Here is an 11,566-nt window from a genome sequence, read left to right on the forward strand (position 1 = left end):
GGCCTCCTGTATCTGTTCTCCGCAGCCAATTGGCTGGTGCACGCCCACACCGGGGGCGGATCTTCCCTTCTTAGTCCACTCAGATTCATACACCAATCTCAGGAACACCCCCACAGACACACCCAAAACGATGTTTTACTGAGTAGCTAGATAGCTCTTAATCCAGATTAAGTTGAAAAATAACATTAACCACCATATACCACCATTGTGAAACTAGGTGTTTTCTAGTTTTTGTACTCTATGTATTATATTTATTGATCTTGGTGCAATCTATAAGGATTCTGACTTATCAGTTTTTACACTGTGCCTATTATACAGAGCCTTGGCACATAGGAGACATTCAACAGATTTTATACCATGAAATATTAAATTAATTAGTAATACTTTAAAACTCCATTGCTATAAATATCTCTAACTCTAAGGAAACCATTTTCTCTACTTTTGAAAAGTTCACTTTAGGGCTGTTCATCTTTTTTTAACATACTTTCTATGCTTTTTTAAAATGTGATTTCTGCCAAATTGTTATACTATTTTACAGAAATTAACAATTACACCAGAAACAAAATGCTAGAAAGGTTTTAATGATATATCAAACATCATAAATCAAACAATTTGAATATTTAGGTTAATCTCATTTTAGTACTGCAAATCAAATTAATGAATACAACACAAAAGAAAAAAGAAAAAGGCTATAGTAGTAGCAGAACATGAAGTTAGCTTTAGTAACATCAGAAATATTCATTTCAGTCGGAGCTGGTTCTGTAGTATGTAATCCAAGCACTGAGTAGCTGAAGATCAGAGGATCACAAATTGAAGATAATCCTCCATCAACTACTTACCGAGTCTGAGGCCAGCATGGGCCATGTGAGACCCCTTTTCAGTTTTTTAAAGGAAAACTAAATATCTAGTTTGGTAATCTCTAAGTGTATCACACAATCTGTCAAATATTGAAAATGCAGAGGAAAAAATGCTTATGGCTAACTTGCATCCACTATTTTTCTTTATCTTCCAGGCCAAAAAAAATCAGTTTTTATTTAGAAAGTCACATCAGTGATAATCTAAGTTTAGGCTTAATAATAATAATCTCAAAGGGAAACAAGTAAAATATATGTATCAAAGACAGGTTGCCAAAAAATGAAAACAGTGGGCAGACTAGGCTGAGTACCCTTTTCCTATCATCATCTATTTTTTACTGAAACTAGAGTGAGCTCTAGAAATTCAGTGGAAAAGGAAGTATCAGGCAAGGTACCTAACTAAACTGATCACTAATAGCCTCTACTGCTCTTGTGAAAATCACTTTCTTCAAAACACTGACTAAAACCGATAGAACCACACCACACAGTTTAAATTTTGCTAATAAAATGGCAGCTTAAAAATACTGAGCATGTGAAGTTCTTTTCTATCGACAAATGCTTCACTTGCTGTTGCAGCAGAAAGTCTTCCCATTGCCTCGCTACCAAACCTAAGTGCTACCAGGAGAGGGAAACGTCGTCACCGTCTTCACTGGCAGCGTGCTTTCTTCTGAACTGTCGTCAATGCCAGCGCCTGGTCACACATTAAGTGAATGAATCAATCATTGGTAAGTGTAAGGGTATTAATAAGGATTTGTGGTTAAAGGAACTAATATTTTTAGATATAAAATGATATCATAACTGCTTAACTCATTTTGCTCGGTTTTCAAGTTTGAGAACTAGCTAAAACCTATTTCTAAAAACACAGCTGCATACGTCAGCATGTGCTCGTTCACTGGTATCTGCCTCCACGTTCAGCTTCTCCATTCAATTTTCCTCACACTAATTACAGCATGAGCAAACGAACCTCAGTGTAGGAACCAACATGGCAACTGAATGGGAACAAAGTGAAATGGCTAAAAGTAGTGGGTTGGGTTGGGTTTGGTTGTTTTTAAAGAAGCCCGAGGTTCTAAAATGCACTAGACAAAACTGGGGCTTCTCTTTAAAAGGCAGGTATCCTCCCAACAGAGGCAGTTTTCAAGCCCAAGGCTTCTCAGTGCCCATTCAATGTGCTGTGTAACCAGCCTATGCTAACTTGAGAGACTAGCGCTAACTCCACTTAAATGATGAGCATCCTAATTTGCAGATGGAGAAAGGAAGGCAGGCTTACAAACCCCACCAGACCTCTTTTAGTCCAGCCTGCTCCAGTGCCAGGAAGGTTTAGGGCCACAAACATTGCATGCAAACATACACACACATTTTAAGTGACTGGTTTTTGGACTATGTTATTAAAACCTAGAAAGAAACCTTAAAGTTCCTCAACAGATGCTTATTAAACGGTATTTAATACAGAAATTGTCCTATCTTTTTTTCTGTAAATGGTACGCTTAAACCCTGTAAGCCTCCAAGAAAATAATTCATCAACTGTGATTTTAAAGGGGGGAAAAAGAGCCAAGACATTCACAGCTGAAGACATTCAGAACTAAGTTAAGTGTTCTTGACTGGGGAGCCAGCCACGGAGTCTCTCAAGATTCTGGAAGCGGGATGGAATAGGAAGCACAAAGTAGAAACTGTTAGAGGACAAGAGACTGTGAGGCTGAGGGTGACAGAGGAACCCCAGAGGATCGGGGCAGCGATCGGGAAAACCAGAGATGATCCTGGAGGGATGACAAAGAAGCCCAGAGAAACTGAGTTCTGACTAGGATCCTAGAAGTACCCAAGCTTCTGGTGGAGCCAGAGGGACCTGCAAGTGCGAAGGTGCGGAGATAAGAGCGCGCGACAGCACGGGGGTGAAAACCCGGGTGGGCAAAGAGAGAAGCTGGGTCCCCGCCTCGCAGTTCCCCGCGCGGATTCCCAACTCCTGGCCGCGCAACGCGGGTGCAGAAGGCAGGCGGGGAAGCTCGTGGAGCCCCTGTGACTTCAGGACCCTGCCTCACCTTGTCTGCCGAGCCCCTGCACCCAGCCGCTCCTCCGCGGGCAGCTGCGCTCCGAGGGCCAAAGAGGGAGTCGCTCAGCGGAGCCCGGGTTCCCTACTGCCGCGAGGCACTGACGCCCGCCCCGCCGCACCCCCTGGTCGCCCTGGCCACTTCGCCCCGTCTTCAAAGCAGAGGGAGAGCGCTTACCCTAACCCGAACGCCGCTCCAGTTATTTGCCAAAGTCCCTGTTCCAGGCTGCCCGGGAATAGGAGCTGAGCTGCAGCGGCCGCAGCGACAGAGCCTCTGCCTGACCTCACCAGGGGGTGGGGGATAAGGGAGCCCAGCTGGGGAGGGGAGGGAGAGTGGTGGGAGGGGAACGCGTGGGCGGGGGAAACATGGCGGCAGGGGTGGCCCTGGCGGCGCCTGCGCGGAGGCTGGGGCTAGGACTGTGTGTGGGGTCCGAGTTGAACACTCCGCTACAGAGAGGCGAGGCTGGGCCCGGAAGCAGGATGACTGCCAAGTGGCCCTGGAGCCTCCGAAACCAGGACACTTGGGTGTGAGCCCACATGGCTTCTAGTGTCCAGGAGGCAGAAGTGAAAACTGTCAAGTATCAAGGGACAGCAATGCATGGACTTCTCCAAGGAAGTTACCAAGTGCATCCTGCCAGCCATAACTTCAACCTCTTCAAAGTCACTCCAGAGACCAAGCAGAGCAGATACTGAGAAAGAGGTGTCTGTCGCATCATCTCAGCGGAGCCCAAACCTCAAAATAACCCTGATCCAGGCTCTCATACCACCAATTATTCATCGCTCTTATAATGATCTGGAATGAGTGCTTCGTGTCTCTTTCCTATTAGAGTAGAGAATATTAGGAAAGAGGAAGAAGAACTCCAAACACAGCAGTTAACATTTTACCAAGTGTCTACTATTACCGGCACTGTGCTTCGAACTCGCTGTACTCTCAGCTACTCCATGAGGTCCATGAAGGTTATAAACTAGTAAATGGTAAAGCCGGGCCCAAACGCTTCACCACTGTGCTACACTACTTCCAAACTGCCGAGACCACTCTTCTAAGTTTCAAATCATCGTCCTTTTATCCCAGTTCCGTTAACCTAGACCCCAACCAATAAAATAAAGCAGTCAAGTCAGCTTGCCCCTTGTCTGTCTTCTATTAATCATTTACCTTCCTGACAGTTGAAGCTTCTGGCCACCTTCTGTTTCTTCCATCAGCATTTCTACCTATCACTCTAGACTCCTTTCTACTTAAAATTCTAGTCTCAGGCAGGTGAGGTGGCTCGGCAGGTTAAGGCATCTGCTACCAAGCATGATGGCCTGAGTTTGCTCACCAGGACTCAGTCTCATGTGATGGAAAGAGAGAACCAACTCTTGTAAGTTGTCTTCTAACCTCCACAGGCGCTACATGGTGTCGTGTCGTGTGGGTGCTCTCACAAATATACAAATATACACGCAACATTTTTTTTTTTATTTCTAGTCTCTTCCTTGAAAAATACTGGAGCCTTCTTAGCAACCAATCTAATTAATCATTGTGGGGTTTCCCCCTATTTTCTTTCTTTTTCTTTCTTTTTTTTTTTTTTTTGGTTTTTCGAGACAGGTTTTCTCTGTGTAGCTTTGCGCCTTTCCTGGATCTTGCTCTATAGACCAGGCTGGCCTCAAACTCACAGAGATCCGCCTGGCTCTGCCTCCTGAGTGCTGAGATTAAAGGCGTGCACCGCCACCGGCCCTATTTTCAGGAGTGATGAGACTAGGGGCCAGAATGATATGTGTGTCCCAATACTCCTTTCGCCTACGAGTAACCTGATCTGGAGTCTGAGATCTCAATATCGCTGTCTTCATATTTCAAGTTCCATACACTGAAATTTGAATAGTACAATGTATTTTAGGCAAATTTAGGAATAACTAGCTACTCATAAGCTTGCTAGAACTAAAGACAACCCACCACATTTATCAAACTAGCAACATGGTAGTAACTCCAAGTATACAAGTGATATACATTATTACTTTTTACCTATCAGTGCATTCAACCCAGGTCACTTGTGTTAACAGGGATGCATCCCCCTGGCTTCTCCTCTATGCTTATCCAATAATAATTGTATATGTAACCACACAGTTAATGCCTATTAGTAAGACAGCACCTGTTAGTTTACAAACTCATTAAGATGCTTCTAAGCAATTAATTTCACTATGAATCAAAAGTCTAGAATACAGTTAAACACAAATTCAGTTGATATGCATCCAAGTTACTGTTTTTCCCTGCCACCAAAAGATTAAAGTGTTGTTACTTTAAATTCCTCCACCAGAAATAACAGGAAAATGGGCTAGTTGGGTGTGGCCAAAACAGACTTTTCCCACCCCAGGAGAAAAACTTTAGTAAGGATGAGGACAGCTCTACATTTGAACTGGGAGTAAGAGGTTACAAATGATGGTAATAATGATACCTCATGTTAATACCTGAGGTGAAGGTCAATAGAAAAGTTCATATTTAGCATTTACAAGGTCCTGAGTTCAATCCCAGCCCCAATACTACTACTACTACTACTACTACTACTACTACTACTAATATTATTATTATTATTATTATAAAAGATAACAAAAATTTATTTAGAACACCATAGTTTTGTAACACAGAATAATGAGCATTTATAACAGAAATTCAGGAGCTAAGAAAGAAGAAATCAAAACAAAACACTGTGATGAAAAGAAAACAAAACAAGTTTATGGCCACTACAGGCTGAACTATGTTAACCCTCCATCCCAGCATGCATGGTGATCACATGTTCTAGTATACCAGATTTTAACCACACTTGTGTAAGGTATTTAGAAGATAGACAGTTACATTTATAGAGGGTTCTTTAGGGTAAGCCTGAATCCCCTATGACTAAGGTCCTTATAAGAAGTAATTGGATCGCTGCGGCGCACACCTTTAATTCCAGCACTCGAGAGGCAGAGGCAGGCGGATCTCTGTGAGTTCGAGGCCAGCCTGGGCTACCAAGTGAGTTCCAGGAAAGGGGCAAAGCTTCCCCCTGCCTCGGCGGAAAAAAAAAAAAAAAAGAAGTAATTGGATCACCACACCAACATGAGTGCACATAGAAGTAAGGCTATTTTACTATGTTACGTTTGTTTTAGTTTTGTATCCCTGGCTGGTCTAGAGCACAGAGAGATTGGCCTGCCTCTGCCTCCAAAGTTCTGGGACTAAAGGTATGCACCACCATGCCAAGCTGAAACAATTGTTCGCTTTAACAGGTATATCCATGTAAACTAAGGCTCATGCTTCATAATATGCATAAAAATGTAAAAGATGGGGCTGGAGAGATGGCTTGGCAGTCAAAATCGCTTGTTGCTCTTTCAGATCACCCAAGTTCAGATATCAGTATTCATGTTGGTGAACTCACTACTGACGTACACACACACACACACACACACACACACACACACACACACACACACGTATATGTAAATAAAAGTAAACCTTAAAACTATTAAGAATGTCTTTGTGATGGCTACTCTTGGTTGTCAACTTGACTACATATGGAATTAACTAAAACACAAGTGTCTGGACATACCTGTGAGGGATTGTCTTCTTAATTAAATCATTTGAAGTAGGAAGACCAACTTTTAATCCAGATCTTTTGAGGTGGGAAGATCCACCTTTAATCTAAGCCACACCTTCTGCCTGTAGGTATATAAAGGACATGGGAAAAGGAAGCTTACTCTCTTTGCTTGCTTGCTCGCTACTTAACTGGCAAGTACATTCCTTCACTAATACTTTAGAGTCTACTTCTTTGGGATTCTAGCATATACTGAAGACCAGCTATTTCAGTTCACCTGGACTCAGTCAGATTTATCACTGAGTTCATTGTTGTCTATCTCTGTATTCTGAGATGTTAGAAGTTGGCTAATTTTATTACAGAGCTCATTCTTTTCCTTTGTCAGTTTATCCAGAGATGCTAGGAAGAACCGACCAGCATCATCAGTTTCCTTATTTTTACACAAATTGCCTCTAGATCTATAAGCAGATTAAAGGCCAATGAGGCTACTAGAGGGGATATAGAAAGTGTAGTCCATGAGGAGGTACACTACCCTACTAAAGAACTTAATGAGTTTGCTAATTCACTCAAGTATAAGTCTGGGCAATATGTGTGGGAATGAATTTTAAGGGTGTGGGATAATGGTAGAAGGGAAAAAAAACTGGATCAGGCCAAGTTTACTGATATAGGCCTTCTGAGTAGAGATTCTAGGTTTAATATGGAAGCTTCCACAGTTTAAAAAAAAAAAAGGTGTCCAATGTTTCTTTGAATGGTTGGCTGAAGCATTTGCCAAAAGATGGTCTACTGAAAAGGAGTTGGAGATGCCTGCTATCTCTTGGCTTAGTGTTGATGGAGGGATTTTAAGGCTCAGGGAAATTGCAATGCTGGAGTGGGTACACTGTGTAAAATCTAGTCCTCCACAATGGAAAGACCCAGAAGACATGCCCTTCACTAATCCTATAAGACACAAAATGGTTAGAGGGACACCAGCACTTATTTTGTTATTGCCTTTTTTTTCTCATGCCAGACCTAGGGCTGGAGACTCTACTGCTCAGTTGGATGAATTCAATGCAATGGGTTTAATTAGGACCCAAAGAAGCATGGGCCAGGTGGCAGCACTGAACACCAAAGGCAAGGTGATCATAGTTACATAATGGGCAGCATAGACAATGCAATGTTCATAATGGCCTGACCTGTAATGGTCAGCACAGGCAAAGTGAATTTTTATGGTGGCATGACTCGTATAGACCTTTGGTACTGGCTAATCAGTCATGGTGTTTCCAGGCATGAATTTTTGTTTGATCTGTATAAGAAGAAACATTCTCAAACAAATGAAACAAAGGCAGTATTCGATCATGACAAAAGTGAATCTCAGCCTGTGAACCAATTCCCAGATTTGAGCCAGTTTGCAGATCCAGAACCCCTTGAATGAAGGGACAGCCAGGTTCCCTTCGTTTACACAGGAGATGTACATGGATATCCTTAACAGGTGCATGTTTAAGAGGTGAAATTTAGTAGGTGAAACAATCCAATTATCCATCAATAGGTGATCAATAAGCTGGCACACACATGTCCTGCAATGCTATTCAGCAATAAAAGGAGTGAGCAAAATATAGTGTAATGCACAGAACAACATGTATGTATGAATCTCAAAATAATTATTTAGATACTATGTAACAGAGTACACTGTGCTATTCTAGTTATATAAAATTTTATGAAATTAAAATTAATCTACAGTGATAGCAGATGACCAGGTAACAGAAAAGACAAAGAGGATACCAAGAAATGTTCAGCGGTGACAGGGAATTTCCTTATGATTTCACAGGAACATAGTTGCACACTTGTGTTAATATTTAACCAAGTTGTCTACTTGAAATATTTATGTCATTACCCCTTAATTATACTAAGCAATCAGTTGTATGCCTCTAAAAATTGCATTTTCTCTATTGTGTTTTCTTTTTGTAGAAAATAGAAAGACAGGTATACAAAAAAGTCTCCGGAATGGTTTGAAATCAGGAACCAGACACTAAAGGGACTATCTTCATTTTGGTTTTGCACATCATCACATAAGGTATTTTGCTATTCTATTACAGATTAGGATTTTATACTTTGCAGAATAATGAAAGACTTGGTCACAATTTTTTGGGTTAAATCTACTTCATGCAAAAGACTAGCCAGAATGAGGTTAGGATATCTTGAGTGTGCATATGGAAAGGGGGTTTTGTGTGTGTGTGTGTGTGTGTGTGTGTGTGTGTGTGTGTGTGTGTTGTGCATGTGTGTGCATTCCAGGTGGCAGATTCACACAACTTTGATCACTAATAAAGTATTCAGTATTCAATAGCTCCACCACTCAAGACCTTACATCTCTTTTTGTACACTCATAGCATTTGTAGAACAGAAATGTAATCTAATGGATTCTCCTGGAGGATAAATTATTTATTATATTTAACCAGGCACCCGTAGTCCCAGCTACTCATCAGACTAAAGTAGGAGGATCATTTAAACCCCCAAATCCCAGACAACGTACAAATTTTTCATCATGGTCATGTTAATAAATTGATTATACTTCAGAGCACATACAAACACAGGAATTTCTTTTTTCTGGTTTGTTGTTGTTGTTGTTGTTGTTGTTGTTGTGTGGTGTGGTGGTGTGGTGGTGGTGGTGGTGGTGGTGGTGTTTGAAACAGGGTCTCACTGTGTATCCATGGCTGTTCTGCAACTGGCTCTGTAAACCTCAAACTCAGAGATCCACTTCCCTCTGCCACCACCGCCCATCTTCGTAGGCATTTCTTGTGAGTCTGCTTCTCTTCACTACATTATCAACTTCCAGGACCAGGGATGATGAGTTATTTGATGCCCGACAAAATATGTTCAATAGATTGACAAACTGTGTCCTGAGAGACCAGAAATTCCTATTCTAAACAGACTAGACCCCTCTCCAAAGAAGACTATTACAAAAACAAACATAATAAATTGGTCTCTTTTTCTTCATTTCTAACATTTAAAACTTTACAAAACTCCCATAAAACTGTTCAATTCTATTAGTCAAGAAAATGTACAAAATGGGAATATATAAGTCTACAATATCTCTTTAATGATCAACTCAGAACATGTTCTTTTTCTTTGTCATGCTGGTCATGGAACCAGGACTTTGTGCATGCTAGGCAAGCCTTGTCCCACCGAGATATACCCCTAGCCCCAAACTATTTTTTAAATACTTCCATTTAACCTATTCCACCCTGGCAAGTAAGCTCTGTTAACCACTAATTGATTTGCACAAATCATTTACCTCCATTGATTCTTTTCTAATCCGTAAAAGAAAACAAGATAATACTCATTACTCATCATTTCACAGTGCAATTGTGATAGTTAGTGAGCTAGATGAAATTGAAAGTGCTATTGAATTACTCATTTTTAGTTTTACAGACTTTTTTCTGTTTTTTTTTTAATAGACTGAAGATCAAACTCTGGGCTCTGCATGAGACACTGAGCTACACATGTACGGCCTTTATGAAAGGTCCTTTTGATGAAGTCCATCTTCTTTATTCTTGGTGATTCCATAGGAACTTTGTCTATAATACTACATTTCATTCTCCTGGACGTGCCTAGAGATTCCAGAAAGAAAATAAGCAGTAGGTACTCTATTAGAACAATAGTCCTTGATTTATAGACATATTGTTCTTAGGGATCTGCCTCTTCAAATAGGTGATACTTGAAAAGCATCTGATCAGGTTTGTTTTTCCAATGTACCATTCTCAACAAAGTATCCATCACACCCACAGATAAGGACCTATTCCAGTAACTGGTTCTATCAAAAGTTAAACATTCTCTAACCAACAAAGATGATTCCTGATGGTCACTTAAAAGCACAGAACTTGTTAAATTTCTCTTCTGACTGGCCTCAGCCTTTGTTTATTCACACAAAATAAAGACCAGATCAGCACTAACAAGAAGAAATATGCAAGCCATATTTCTGCTCCATGTAACTTTCTAGTAGCTATATGTTAAAAAATAACAGGGCTAGGATATAGCACCAGTCACAGAGGGCCCGCCTAGTATATGTGAAGCCTGAGGTTAAACTCCCACTCTTGCTAAGTAAATAAATATGATTAGAGCTTCATCTGTTTAAAAAAATAATAACTTAAAATTTTTAAATATTTTGGAATTAAGCTAATAAAAGAATGAAAGACTTGTAAAATGAAAACACTAAGACACCAAATAAAGAAATGGAAGAAGATATCAGAAGATGGAAACACTCCCAGTGCCCATGGACTGCTAGGATTAATATTGTGAAAATGACCGTCCTACACAGATTAAAGGCAATCTCCATCAAAATTCTAACACAATCTTCACAAAAATTAGAAAAACAGTCTTAAAAGTCCTGGGTTAAAACAAAAGATCCCCAGATAGCCCAAATAATCCTGAACAATAAAAACATTGACTGAGGTATCACCATACCTGATTTCAAGTTATACTACAGAGCCAGAGTAGTGGAAACAGCAAGGCACTGAGGCACAAGCAGACATAGTGATCAATGGAATAAAATTGAGGATCTAGATAACACACTTCAAACCACCTGATTTTTGACAAAGACACACACACACACACACACACACACACACACACACACACGCATGATCAAAGGCAGCATATTTAACAAATGGTGTTGAGAAAATTGGATGTCTACTTGTAGAGAAACAAAATTTGATCTGTCTCTTTCACCCTGCACACAAATCAGTTTCAAATGGTGAAAGATTTCAATATTAGACCTGAAACTCTGAAACTTCTAGAAAATAAGAGTTGGGTGTACACTTTGGATATAGACTTAGGTAAAGACTTTCTGAATAAGTCTCTAGTCACCCAGGAAAATAAGAACATCAATCAACAATTAGGGTTTCATAAAATTAAAAGAGCTTCTATGATATAAAGGAAGCTGTTAATGAACTAAAGAGGTAGCCTATAGAATGGAAATAAATCGTTATACATCTGATGGAAGATTAGTGCCTATAATATACATGGCACAATGAGAGAGAGAGAGAGAGAGAGAGAGAGAGAGAGAGAGAGAGAGAGAGAGAGAGAGAGAGAGAGAGAGAGGTGAGAGAGAGAGAGAGAGAGAGAGAGAATCTAATTAAAAATTGGACATGAACCTGGAAATA

General features: G+C 40.6%; 1 protein-coding gene across 3 annotated transcripts in view; it reads right to left on the minus strand.

Annotated features, from left to right (window-relative positions):
* The window catches only part of Klhl13 (kelch like family member 13), a 158,040-nt gene extending 154,818 nt beyond the window's left edge, over positions 1-3,222 (minus strand). For all 3 annotated transcript variants that reach the window (XM_028887293.2, XM_028887287.2, XM_028887288.2), the window contains exon 1: positions 3,074-3,222. The gene's annotated coding sequence lies outside the window, so the exon portion shown is untranslated. The remainder of the gene's footprint in view (positions 1-3,073) is intronic.
* Between the last annotated feature and the right edge of the window lie 8,344 nt (positions 3,223-11,566).

The sequence above is a fragment of the Peromyscus leucopus genome, chromosome X, assembly GCF_004664715.2.
Source record: "Peromyscus leucopus breed LL Stock chromosome X, UCI_PerLeu_2.1, whole genome shotgun sequence".
NCBI lineage: Eukaryota > Metazoa > Chordata > Mammalia > Rodentia > Cricetidae > Peromyscus > Peromyscus leucopus.